The sequence below is a fragment of the Bactrocera oleae genome, chromosome 4 (genome assembly GCF_042242935.1).
Source record: "Bactrocera oleae isolate idBacOlea1 chromosome 4, idBacOlea1, whole genome shotgun sequence".
Taxonomy (NCBI): Eukaryota; Metazoa; Arthropoda; class Insecta; order Diptera; family Tephritidae; genus Bactrocera; species Bactrocera oleae.
The window spans coordinates 66,619,972-66,633,472 of record NC_091538.1 but is presented as its reverse complement, the minus strand read 5'-3'; the positions used below and the strand labels follow the sequence as shown (position 1 = coordinate 66,633,472).

At 33.7% G+C, this 13,501-nt stretch overlaps 1 protein-coding gene across 1 annotated transcript in view; it reads left to right on the top strand.

Moving 5' to 3' along the window:
- The first annotated feature begins 11,317 nt into the window (after nt 1-11,317).
- Nucleotides 11,318-13,501, top strand: part of Elk (Eag-like K[+] channel) — a 162,035-nt gene continuing 159,851 nt past the window's right edge. The window contains exon 1 of the mRNA XM_036370035.2: nt 11,318-12,539. The gene's annotated coding sequence lies outside the window, so the exon portion shown is untranslated. The remainder of the gene's footprint in view (nt 12,540-13,501) is intronic.

Sequence of the window (13,501 nt, the reverse complement as noted above, 5' to 3'; positions counted from 1 at the left end):
TTGAGCCATCAGATCAACGGTTTATAAATTTTTATTAGGTACATGGAGGCTTGGTAAACATTTTTAGCATTTTTAGCATTGTTGCATTTTTTGCCTCAGTCTACATTGTGATCAGGAAAAGATGTAGATCAATTTATTATGTTAACAACAGTTCTCCTTGCGTTCAATGACTTTTGGTGAGTAAATTACCCTTTTGTTTAAATTTAGCTAGGTCAAAAACCTTTAGCAGGTTCAACCTTAGGCTTGTTGACTTCACTAATAGTCATTGATGGAGGCGCGTAGTTTATTACCTTTCTCGATAATTTCCATAATATTTTTTCGAGGATAATTAGATGTGTGAATAGTTTAAAAATGCCTCTTTATTGAAACTTACTACATTTAGAACTAACCTTATTTCGCTTTAATCTATTTCGATCTACCTTTCGGGAAGAGTTGTTCACGGGTCATTGACTGTAGCGTATTAACTTTGCTGAGGGTAATTTAGCATGGGAATAGTTCGTGCTCCAAGGGTGTTTGGTTAAGAGGGAGATTTAATTGCTACTAACTTTGAAAAATTTTAGCTTTCTTTAAATATTTTAGCAAACAAACAAACTGTAAGTAAAATTTTATTCAGGCTGAGAGGCTAAGAGTAAGCTTACGTATGTTAGAATAATATTAATATATCTCAATTTTTGCTGCCACTATAGTGTATTGATATGGCGGCAATGAACGATCCAAATCAAGTGCTTGTATTGTAACTTTTTCACTTGTGAAGGGTATTACAGCTTCGGTTTTTCGGTTGGTAGAAAATCGTATTTGCTGTTATAATTACTTTTTTATCACCAATAATACCAAATGAGATATAAATCATATCAAATATAATTTGTATTTTCTTATATTTACTTTTAAAAAGAAAGATGCTCAAAAATTTCCACCATTGCTTTCCTCTAAGCCGATTTCATTTACTTTTCGAGTAGAAATATGAAAGGAAATTTTTGCTCCCATTTCTGGAGCTTTGAGTTTTTGCTTACGAACTAAAAATAAACAACAAAAAAGTTGTCTATTTTTGACGAAAGTGAGCAAAGGAAATAAGTAAATGGTTAGGTATCTCTGAGACGGACAAGTAGAAAATTATGATGGGGGTAGCAACCAATGTATGGGTACATAAGGAAGGTAAAACGAGTGGCAAAAACAGCGCAATCAAATTCCATCAGTTGCGCGCTGCTGAAGCATGCAAAGTTTAATTTCCAAATTGGGTTGAAATAAAGCGAAAAGCAAATATTTGACAGACATCAACACAACAACACACAAAGTGGTAGATATAACGGTGATATTAGTAGTGTGCAAACTAGAAGGTGGGTGTGTACACCAATAGGGTTTACCACACACGCACACACCCATTTGCAAGAAAATAGGTAAATATTGTGGTATAATAGTTGCGGGTTAAAAGCCTCACGGCTCAAGTTGGAGGTGCAAAGGAATTGGACTTTATGTTATCAAATAGCTATCTAAGCTGCATGGAAATCGAGTTGAATTACGGCTGTGCGTTGGTATATGAATGTGGTGTGATGAGTGGGTGGTATTGGGCAAATAGCAGAGTTAAATTTAATTTTTCCAAAAAATTATAATAAATTATAGACTAAAATCTGTAGCAAAAAGTAGACATATTTCAATTAAAATGTCTGTACTTAAAAACAATTTGCGCTTTTTTTGCCATCGTGATGGACATTTACAATAAGTGACAATGACAGGCAGACAGACGAGTCAGTGCCCGCCGCTGACAAGCGGAGCAAAACAAAAACAAAAAATAATTAAAGAAGTGTGCAAAAACAAAGCAAAACAATAAAACAACTATTTAAAATTAAATATTTTACTTAACCCACATCAACTCTCTCCAGCATTTCTTAGGCAAAAAGTGTCAACAAGGGCAATAATTGTACAGTGTAAACATTTAACTGGCAAATATCGAGCGAAAACAAAGCCAACTTAGAAAACAGTAGAGCGAAAAAGTTTTGGCAAGCAAAAAGCAATTGAAATTAGCATTAAAATATTAGGGTGGACGGAAAAAAATTTTTTTTTTGCTTAGCCTGAGTGTAAAATTTGTATAATATAAAAAAATAAAATTTTTGAATAAGAAATTTTTTTAACATCTAGAAGCAGCTCACTCACTTATAAAGTAAATTTCGAGTTAAAATTTTTTTGGACAAAAAAAATGTTTGATAAGTGTTCTAGAAGTTGTGGAGAGTCCTTATCTTATCTTACCTTATAGAATTATCTACTTAAAAAAATGTTTTGTGGTCTTTATTGGAGTTTAAAAAAAGTCTTAAACGACAGCATGCTTTCCTTAAGCGTTAAAATAAATTTTGAGTCAAAAACCGTCAAATTCGGTAATTCTTACATAATTGTGAAGCGTTTAAAGCCAAAAAATTTGTTTTTTGTCCAAAAAAAATTTTAACTCGAAATTTTTTTCAAAAAATTTTCTTTTTTTATAATCTACAAATTTTACATTCAGGGTAAACAAAAAAAAAATTTTTTTATTATATATACACACACACATAATGAAAGATTCGCGTATATTGCGATTGCGTGTGTATAAGTTTGGCTTCTAACGGCGCGTCAACAAAAAGGCAAACAATTCATCGCCACAAAGCAAATGTGCCATTACACGGTATTGTTCTTTGATTTTCACACAAGGCAACAAAGCAAAAAGCAGGAAAAAAGAAAAATAAAATAAACTAATAGCTATAACAACGGAAAACACTTTAGCCAAAATAAATATGACAAAGAATTTGGGAAGATGAAGTGTCTATATTAAAGCATGTCACCAATGGTTACACTAATTTAAGCAAATGGAAATTTTAATAAAGTTTGTGTATTTATAATACTTGCACCTATTTATGTATATCAGTACAGGCAGAGGATGTTACAATAAGTTCAGCACAAAGTTTATAAAACCCTGAAGAAAGCGTTGAAGACCCTATAAATTATATATACGAGTATATACATGATCAGGGTGACGAGCTGAGTCGATTTCGCTATGTCCGTTTGTTCGCCTGTATATATATATATATATATATATATATATATGAAAACTAGTTTGAAATTTAGCATACGTCCTTTTCTCGCGAAGAAGTTGCTCATTTGCCGGAATCATTCTTGAATTTTGTTCATATAAATAATTTTTTTTTGTCCTTTTTAGGATAGTTTTTTCCGCTTCACAATGTCAATATTAATGTCTTCAACCGTTTGAGGTTTATTATTAAGTGAATTTGAATTAATATGGTTAAAAAATAATTTCCTACATGTACCAAAATATATAAAAATAGCTAGTTAAAGTCTAATTGGCATATTTGATAACTTCGTAGAACTCAACTCTCCACAGCGCCATTTAAATCTCTAAAACCATGCTGTGGCACGTATATACTCAACTATTAACCTTCCCACAAACATTTATCCCTGGTTGCCAATCACCATTTGCTAGTGGCTGTGCTGACTCCTACAGCCACACCAACTGCCTTTCGCTCGACTTTCATCGCCGTCACTATGTCTAGCAGCACCGCTGCAGCACCCACACTTCAGCAATGCCGCAGTTGAGGCAGTAATTTGAAGCCACTACATACGCATAGCCGTAAACACACGCTACATCTTTGGCATACGCTTACTAAGGTGTCGCCAATTCCGCCACACTCACAGCGAATTCATTTTTGTTTTATGTACTTTGGTGTGCTCCGCAATATGCTGCGATGTGACCATTGGTTGGAGTCTCTTGCAGCAATTCATTACCAATCTTGCGCTTTGGTTTCAACAACTTGCAACTAAATGAAAGCATTGTGTGTGACATACTTTTAGGCGTACACTTGTATTCGCCTTTGCTTTTCATGCTGAAAATAGCCATACATTTTGCATCTGTTGCATTCGTAGCCTTCATTTGACCATAATTGTTCTACTCCAACTAATCGGTTGACATTTGAGTTCGCACTTTGTTAATGTTGCTATTGTTGTTTTTGGCGTCGTTAGAGCAAATTTAGTTTGGAGTTACTGATTGCAGTGGCCTTGTCCGTTGGTCAACGGTGGGCTGCTAAGCTGTTGCTCCAACATTGGTACAAATTGTCGCACAAACTTTTACCAGTTTTTTTGTTTTACTTTTTGGGGATGCGTTTTTTTTTTGTGGTATTTATTGTTGTTGTTATTCGTTCGAGGAAAATAATCTCAGAACAACGCTGTGCTTATCAGCGTGTGAATATTCTTTGTAGAGATTTTACAGTTATTTGTGGAGAGAGTGAGTATAACTGTAAGTTCAACTGGCGAAAGCTTTTATCTCGACAGTTTGTAGCATACTGTATTAGTGCAGTTGTACAAAAAATATGAAAATTTTTTAAGGAAATGAAAAAAATAAAATACGTTACTTTTAAAACATAACTAAATGCAAAAATTATAATAATAATATAATGAATAAATAAAATATTAAAAAAGAATGTTCCTTGAAAAATGCTGTCTTTTATTTGGTATTTTGGTAATAATTATTGACCGGTTTAAGAAAAATATAAATATTTGTTTGATATAAACAACTTACAAGTTGAATTAAGGTTACTTAATAATGAAGAAAGGTCTTCTATGAAGATCATTATCTTTATTTTGATCAATTAATTTTTATGACAGCAGGTTATAGTGAACTGAAATCGACGGCTCTGACTAACGAACAGCTTCATGAGGGGAAAGGGCTGTGTGCGAAATTTCAGAACGATGTCTCAAAAACTGCTTGTTCGCGTATGTACAAAAAACCCACAAAATGTAAATAAAGGTTGTGTACTTGACTACATTTAAACAAAAGGGCCATTGACCTCGCAAAATGTAAACAAAAAGGTCGTTCATCGCAGAAAATATAAATAAATGGGTCAGTGACCTCAAACAATGTAAACCAAGGGGTCAGTGACCCCAAATGTAAATAAAGGTTGTCGACTTGGCTAAATGTAAACAAAGGTTGTAGACCTGGCTTAATGTAGACAAAGTTAGTTGACTAAGTGTAAACATAAAGGTTACTGCCCTCATAAAATGTAAACAAAGGGTTCATTGACCCCAATTATAAGCACAGATTGTTGACTTGCCTTATGTGTTATGTGTTAAAGCTTTCTTAAAGCTCTAGTGAAAGCTTATGCCACGAGTTTATTTGAAAGTTTCCTTGAGCTTACAAAGCTTTCATTTGAAAGTGCAAGAAATCATCGATGCGTTAATTTTTCGAGCTATGGGGGTACTAAAAGTGAAATGGGAGTCCGAAAATTGAAGCAAGCTTTTGTTAAAAACAAGTTAATTATAGAGCTTAACCAACGATAAATTATTGGAAAATAAATAATTATATGTATGATATTGTGGACAATAGTTTTCTTTGTTATTCAATAATTTTTTGCAAATATTTTATATATATTTTATAAAATATATTAAATCCATATACTAATTGATACTAATAATGCTGATGAGAACTTTTTTATTCCCACTAACCCGGCCAATTTCAATCAACTTTGGTACGTGACGTTATTCAACCATTCCTATGATACGCTGTAAAAAGGGTGAAGTCGGACAAAAACCACGCCTACTTTCCATATAACAGAAATTTAAATTCCTTCTGAGTCTTTCACTTCCAGTATACAAATCAAACATCAATGAATATATTGGGATAAAACTTTGCACAAGTAGTATCCTTAAGGCATTTAATGGTATGCCCAAAAATTGTCGAAATCAGGCCATATCTTTTCAAGGACCCGAACACGTCAGTCAATTTGTGAGTGCTAGTATAGAAATTTGGGGGGCATATTTCTGTGATGACAGCGTGCTCATATCTCAAAATGGGTAAAATCAGGCCACCATAGATCTAATATAAATATTGTCGAACTTTCGGTTGACTTTATACCGCATCTCTCGGTCAATATGTAAGAAATCTTACGAAATTCAGATTGAATCTCCTTCTAATAACAGTGTATCTTCTTAGCTTTTATATCCATCGAAGGACAATACACATAAGAGGGTCCAGAGCAAAAAAAAAAGTTGGTTTAAATTTGTTTTATTATTTAGTCGGAAGAAGGAAGAGAGGAAGAAAAGAAAAGAAAAATAAGTGAGTTTGAAAAGAATGTTCGAAATAACAACTGTTATTTATTGAAAGCTTCGTTCTGCATGACACTTGAGGCTGCACAACGCTAAACCCGATCTAAAACATTTTTTTATCTTAAAAATCATATTGTGGACCTCACCTCAAACTCAACCTCAACATAACCTCACTAAGCTGTTAATGCAAAAATTTATGGTCAATTTGACATTACCAATGCAGTTAAGATTAAATATCAACAAAGAGACACATATGTTGACAATAACTGAGCACCTCACAGCTGTGTTTCAAGGCCTTTTCGAAGAGGCCTTACGATTTTTTTTTGTTATCACAACGTATATGTATTAAGCACAACAAATATATTTGTATGATTACATATGTTATAGCAATCATGTGACCAACTGACACTACAACACACACACACCCACATGCAAAGAAATTTGCAGACATTATCGTCTTTCAACAAGCTGTTGCTTCGGTCCGTCTTTATCATTTTTTTGCAGACAAGAATGATAGCAGCACAGCAACTAACAATAACAGTAAACTGATACATGCAATATGCCAGGGTTATTGAAGTTGTGAGAGGTCAAAAACGAAGGCCCACTGATAAGAGGTATCAGTGCTGCACAGCATTTGCGCTCTTACTTGCTCTCACTTTCACTCTATGTTCGCGCTCTGCTCTCAAGAGCTTTCATCTGTTTATTATTGGAGACTTCACTGGCGCGGCGACGCAGCATCACAACAGCTGATTGCTGCTATTGTTGTTGCACACATATACGAACAATGACGCTACAACTATAACAGCAACAGTATTGTCAGTAGTTAGAAGCAACAGCAGCGCCGGAGTCAGAGTGGTTGTTCAAAGCGTTGGCAGCATCCACATCGGTCCCGTTTTCGGCATCGGCAGCCACAAGTTGCCATTTCGTGCGCTGTGCAATAGTAGCAGATGTGTTGCTTACAAGAACGGACGTGATTAACGGATGAAATCACAAAGCGGTTCAAAGTCAAACGCAGCCGGAAGTGTACACACGCACGCATACACTCACAGAAAGCGCAGTGCAACCCAGCTGGGAGGCGCGCACTTTCCTCGATAACGTTCTTAAGCACACATATATATAGGTTTTTGTCTACATGCGTATGTGTGTGCTTGCATACATACACACATACATCAAAGTAATTTAAAATATTGCGGTGCAGAAAGCGATCAAAAATTTGTTGATAGAATTCTTAATCGAAAATCAAATATTTTATGAAAGTGAAAAATCTAAGGAGCACCAGTGAAAGTGCGCAGAGAAAGTGAAATAAGTGAATTTCATCTAAATTAGCCAAAGGCTATGTGTTGTTACTGCTCTTCCCAATTGAAAGCCAAAAAATTTAATATCTGCGTCTGACGTGCCATCGACAGCGACAAAAAAAAAATAAATAAAGAAAGTAAGAAAACAGAACAACATCAAAAATAAATTAATTCCACAACAACATACGGTACATGGCGGAAAGTGCGTTTGATTGCTGTTGGTGTTGCTGCCACTGCTACGTGACTGAATGCTTGCAACCCCACGAATTTCCAAGACAGATGCAGGGCTAAGGCGCGCAAACCCATTACAACAGCGGATCCTTTTGCTATTTACATAGTTTGCGTTGCTGTTGTTGTTTTTAGTGCTTGAAAATAGAGAAAATCAAATTCTCACGTGCGAGTGTGTGTGTGTTGTTGTTTTGTGCTACCTTGGCCTTGCAAGAAGCAGCAACAGCTGAGTTACCACTGCCCACCTGCTCTCGCTGTTGCCTGTGTCTTTGGGGTGTTTTGGAACAGAAATTCTACGCAATAGAATGGTGAAAATTTCGTGACCGTCCCAAACAGAGATGTGACAATTTTCGACAGTGAATAGTCTGGTGTAAGCAAAGCTTTGTTAGGGCAGCTGAAAGTTGACATAATTAATTAAAAAGTTTATATTCAATGGAGAAATACAAAGCGCAGCGAGATGTTTTTGGTTTAAATAAGAAATAGATGCCGAAATTAAATTATTGTGGAAAAAGTTAAAAGTGCTGACAATTTTTGGGGAAAAAAGTTAAATTAATACAAAAATGAAATAAATTAAAATAAAAAAATTTATTTAAAATAAATAAAAAATCATATAAAAAAAAGTAATAATATATAAAATTTAAATAACAAACAAAAAATAAATTAAAATAAAATAAAAAAATTAATCAAATTATATAAAAAATAATCAAATAATATATAAAACAAAATAAAATAATTGTAAAAAATTATATAACAGAAAATAAATTAAACAAAATAAAAATTTGTTAATTGCCACAATTGAAGTTTGATGTAATTAAAAAATAAATAAAAAACAGTGAAACGTGAAACAAATTAATATATAAATCATACAAAAATAAAATCAAACATATTTTATGTAAATAAAAGAAATATAAATAATTAAATAAAAATACAGAGTAACTTTAACTGCTGTTGCACCGCATACAAGGGTATAAAAAGTTCTTAATGCTGATTTTGATTAGTCAGCTATGTACATGATATATATCTATATATGTCTTACATAACAATTTGTGCCAAATTTCGTAAAGATATTTTGTCAATTACAAAATTTTCCATACAAGGACTTGATATTAATGGATCAGTTTATATGGCAGTTATAATCTATAGTAGTCTGATATGGGCGGATCCTTCTTGGTAAGAAAAGGACATGTGCAAATTTTCAGATCGAATTCGTAAAATAATGTAAAATGGTGATTTTTGGGGTTATGTAAAAAAAAAATTGAAGTCATTAAATTCCAAAATAATTTACTATTTGCTATAAATAATTTGAAATTTCAGCTCAAATATTCGAAGATATTTATTTACACTATAATTTATGTGCTATGCTTTCAAAATTCGTTATCCGTAGATTTGAGATGTAATATCCCGAAGACAAAACTATATATAATGGGACATAAAACTTCACTAAAGCTAAAAGAAAATCAATTACGCTCTATTATATAATATGCAGCGTCTATAGCGTAAATATTGATGTAATTTAGCTAAAAGCATTGAATTTCCTTTTAGTGCGAATATATTGAACCGTTTTTAATATTATCTGTACTTACTGTAAATAGAAATGCATATAAAAAGCAGAAAAGATGGTAATTAAATGTAAGCTTTTAACTTGATTACTATTTTGAACTCAATACTTCTATCTAAGGTTAATCCCGCTTAGATTGCAAAAACCGAAATAAAATACACCAAAAAATGATTCGAAGCTTTTGAAAGTTGTTGAAAGCAAACCGGAAATTGTAGCCAAAGTGCAAGTAAAGTGATTTGAAATATGTAAATAGCACAGTTTTCAGAATCAGTTAAATCTGTGGCTCTTTGAAAACTTCGCTTAGTAACGAGAAGTATTGTAAATATGTAAATAATGAAATATAAACAAGTCTGGAATAACTCGTCGACTTAAAATTAATTAAAAGTGAGTTTTGCGTTGCTTGCTTTTCATTCTTCCTAGTACTACCTCCACGCCAAGAGAGCTTTGCTTAGCACTCCCCTAATACATATAGTTCTCCGAGAACTTTGTTACTTCTTCTGGCAATTGTAGGAGTACCAGTTGACCAAGAGCAAGTTCTTTGAAATACTTTTTGATAAATATTGATATTTTGTAACTTTCATGACTCTGATCCTTGATCAGTGAGAACCTTAACTGGTATAAACTATGATATAATAATTTGGTGAATACTTCTGAAAATATTTCCTAACGACTGAAATATTTTAATGCTGGTGGGAATGAAAGAAAATTTTGCGTTTATTAAGAAGTCATGTTTCGAGCTCTGTTATAAATTGTTTGTAATAGTTATAGCAAGTTTCAACGAAGAGTTTGTTGCATACTTTTCGAGATTCGCACCTAAAAATGTGTTAGATCATATCAAACTTAGTTTGAAAATATGAAGTTTCGAAAACAGTTTCTGTAGTTAAACATTATAAAAAGGCTAATAGGTAAGGAAACATACTATTATAGCTAATGAGATTATTCAAAACTCAGATATTGACCATTCCATGCTTATATTATATATATATTATATATATCAAACAAACATATTTTTAGTAAATAAGATACGCTGAGAGTCAGTGGTACTAAAAAATGGTAAATTCTTTCAATATTATTGATCAACCACCTCATCGACTTTTTTTGTTTCCAAAATTCAAGTTACCACTCCGTGGAACCAGTTTCGACTTGATTGAGGGCGTAATTGAAAATTCGCAGAAGGAACTGAAGACGATCCCGGACAGCACCTACAGTGCATGTTTCGATGATTGGAAAAGGAGGTGGCATATGTGTATCGCTTCAGAAGGAACATATTTTGAAGGCGAAAAATAAATATTGTTGCAGATTAAGCATTTTTTTTTTATTTACAATTTTTCTTTCTGGTCACAATATATAGCTGCCATACAAACTGAACGCTCGCAATCAATCTGCTATCAATATGTCTGCTCGATTTTTGGCATAGATTATTGCCCAAGGCAACGCTACATTTACCGAATATATTGTTCATATCGGGCCTATATATACATCTATAGCATGTATCTGCCATAAAAACTGACCGAGCAAAATCAAGTTAAAGATCTTTTAATACCCTTTTATGCCTTAAGAAATATACCAGTGAAGGGTATTATAGGTTGGGTGCAGCTGAACGTGACGTTTTGTTTTTTGGTCTGTTTCCATGTGTTATGAAATGTTGCGTATACGCCCAGTTGGTCCTATGAAGAGTTAATTTTTAGCATAGAAATTTTTGGAAAACAAAACCGTTATAGCCCCTAAGCAAACATTTTCCAGGATATTTTCACATGAGCATAATAAATCTTAATCACGTTCTTTTATTCTTCTTCCCAGCACACATTGTGACAGGCTATATATTATTAAATTTTATTGTTTCGCCCACAAAAGCGGCATCAAAACACATTAAATTGCAATTTACACTAAACGCAACATAAAACACATAAATGTGACAATGACGGAAAATTCTGCGCAAATTTATGTTCGCAATTTGTTTAAGTGAAATTGGGTAAACGCTGGGGCATTGCACAAGCAAGCAAACAATTATGCTTGTTTATATGCAAAAAACATTTTTTTGCGTACATTTGATTTTTATGTACTGAGAGCAAGCAGCAAGTGCTGGCAGGCGACAATAAATGCTGTAAATGCCGGATGACAGTTGCCAATTGAAAGTGAAATTTAATAAATTTTTTGGGCGAACAAAAGCAGAGACGGAAAATAATATCAAAAGCGCGCATAAAATCATATGCACAAAAGAAATTAAATAAATAATACATTCATATGCGCGCTGTGTTGTGGTGGTTGAGAAAAAGTGAAACCGAAATATTTGTAAATTTGTTGCCGGCGGCGGTGGCGGCTGTTGACGCTTGCTTCAAAGTGCTGGTGACATGTTTACAGCAGCACAAACACACACACACGTATATATATATATATATGTTTACTATATGCATGTTTGTGCATACAGAAACATAAAAATATGCAGACAAGGCATAGCACTAACGGCAATCAAGCGAAAACTTACATTTTTCGCTTGCATTTGCATAGTTTAAGGCGCAGACAAGAATGAATTTGTATGGATGCGTTTAGTTTCTGCTTGTGAGGTTTGGAGTGAATACTAAATATTAATATTTGCTTTTAACAATTCAGCCGCTATAGAATTTATGTGAAAAGTTTCCAACAAAAACAAAAAATACACATATGACAAGCAATGAAACATATTTACAGCGAGTGATTAAGCAACAAGCAAGCATCAGCCCATAATACATATGTACTGTAACCGACTAAGCGTGACAAAGGCGACGTCCAAGTCTCGTTTGGCGCTAATGTGATTGATGTGCTTTGTTGTTGTAGCGTTTAGACGTGGCGTATTTGCGACAAAGCATAGAACGAACAAAAAAAAAAAGATAAATTATAAAAAGCGGCAAACTTTGCTTCACAAAAGCGAGATATTATATAAAGAGTAGGATTTCATGCGCGGAAAAGCTTATCCGCAAAGAAAATGTGTGGAAAAGTGCAGAAGAAAATGAGAAAAACCGAGTGTTAAGCGCGAAAAAAAGCGCGCATTTCGTTATCAGCTGCCGGAAACAGCAGCCAAAAGAATTACAATCAACTAAAAAGACAACAACAAGTACTATAAACGAAAACGACAAAGCAACAACAACAACAAAAATTTTGCTGACACGTGCCACTACTGCAGCAAGCAGCCCAAAGCGTGGCGCAACAAAATCAAAGCAAAGACATAAAAAAAAACAAATAAAAAACATAAAGAAGCAACGCAAGCAAGAAAATAAAATTACATAATAATAAAATAAGCCGTCATACAAGCTGATCTTAGTTGCTGTGTTAGATTTGCTGTCTGACAGTTTGTCGTCGGGGCGCTTGTGAGTCCAGCTTCCTTCAACGCTTACGCTCGTGAAAAGGTAAGTGTGCCACTTTTTATATAAGTTTGCAGTTAAATCTTTCTTATCTGCTTGTATTCCTCTCGATTCGCACGGCTGCTCGTGCACAAAACGAGTGCTCTTCACATTCATCCGCAGCTACTTACATTTGTACATATGAGTTTGTTGCCGTTAATATTTAAATCACATTAATACTTTTTGTCTGAATTGTTGCTATTTATATTTTTCTTTGTTCACTTGTACTTGTACTCGTGCCCGTGACTTCTTTGTGTTAACAGGAAACTTGTACCCATGTAATCATAACATGTAATTCGCAGTTAGGTATTTAAGTCAAGGGTCCGACAGCGAAAATGTAAAATATTTTAATAAGAAGGATTTATATTACATTGTGTGCAAAAAGGAAGTCAGATTTTGGAATTGGGATTGAACACTCATTCTACGTACATATGATATATAAAAGTAGGAAAATCTGGTTTTTACTTTTTTTTGTAATGATTGTAGTGTAGTGATAATCGTAATCAAAATTTATTTTTATACTGATTTATTACTAATTACTACACTTTTCAAAAATTAGTCTTATTTATACTATATATACCATCTAATCAAATTCAACCCGGACTGACCAAAAAAGAAACAATTTACGTTTTCAGTTATTTTAATACAAATCTTTAAAATCGCCTTCAAAAGAGACTCCTGAGCCAATATAAGTATGCCAACGCATAAACAGAATTTCCGTACATTTGTTATACGTATAATCTTTGGTTGGGATAGTCTTCACTGCCTTCAGCGAAGTCCAGTTTTTTTTCAGTTTCGGCTCATTTTTGGAGCGCCACTCACTTCATTGTTGAACAGTTTCTATGTCATATCCATAAACCCACCTCTTGTTACCAGATCGCGTCAGAGTTTCAGTTTTGGCATTGACAAATTTTATGAACAAAATATTAACCAAATGTATTGAGGTGATCCATGAGCGATGTTAAATT